Source organism: Penaeus monodon, chromosome 29 (genome assembly GCF_015228065.2).
Source record: "Penaeus monodon isolate SGIC_2016 chromosome 29, NSTDA_Pmon_1, whole genome shotgun sequence".
Classification (NCBI taxonomy): Eukaryota; Metazoa; Arthropoda; class Malacostraca; order Decapoda; family Penaeidae; genus Penaeus; species Penaeus monodon.
Genome location: NC_051414.1, coordinates 8,905,490 through 8,905,980, shown reverse-complemented (window position 1 = coordinate 8,905,980; position 491 = coordinate 8,905,490). Strand labels below are relative to the sequence as shown.

Genomic DNA, 491 nt, shown 5'->3' with positions numbered 1-491 from the left:
TATTCTAGGTTATTATATACTTATTTGCATCCAACTTCGATTATATTTTATATTTTGGACAGATTATAGCAGGGATATCCAACTCAAAACCCTCCCAAGGCACATTTTCATTTCAACTACTGTCTTGAGGGTACATACATTGGCTTCCATGGATTAAATATTATCTGATATTACGTACTGAATTTACTCATTGAATTTTAAATGGTGACCCTAATGGTGCCAAGGTATATATATGTATATACATTAGGCATGGAATGCAATATTTAATTGTAAAAGTTTATATTAGTTTTTATAATAAGAGCTCTACATTTGCAATACTTCAAAATACACATAGAATATAAACTGACATACATCTTGTCCCACTAACTGTAAAATAAGTGTTTTTTTTATGTCATGGGTTAATTTTTTTTTCCCCACGGCAAGGGTCACATATGGTCCCCGGGACCTGAGTTTGACACCCCTGGATTGTAGCTCACTGGTAGATCACTGAG

The 491-nt window shown here is 33.4% G+C and overlaps 1 protein-coding gene across 1 annotated transcript in view; it reads left to right on the top strand.

The window, feature by feature from the left end:
- LOC119591636 (carbohydrate sulfotransferase 12-like) overlaps positions 1–491 on the top strand; it is a 2,799-nt gene that overhangs the window by 543 nt on the left and 1,765 nt on the right. The gene's annotated exons all lie outside the window — the stretch shown is intronic.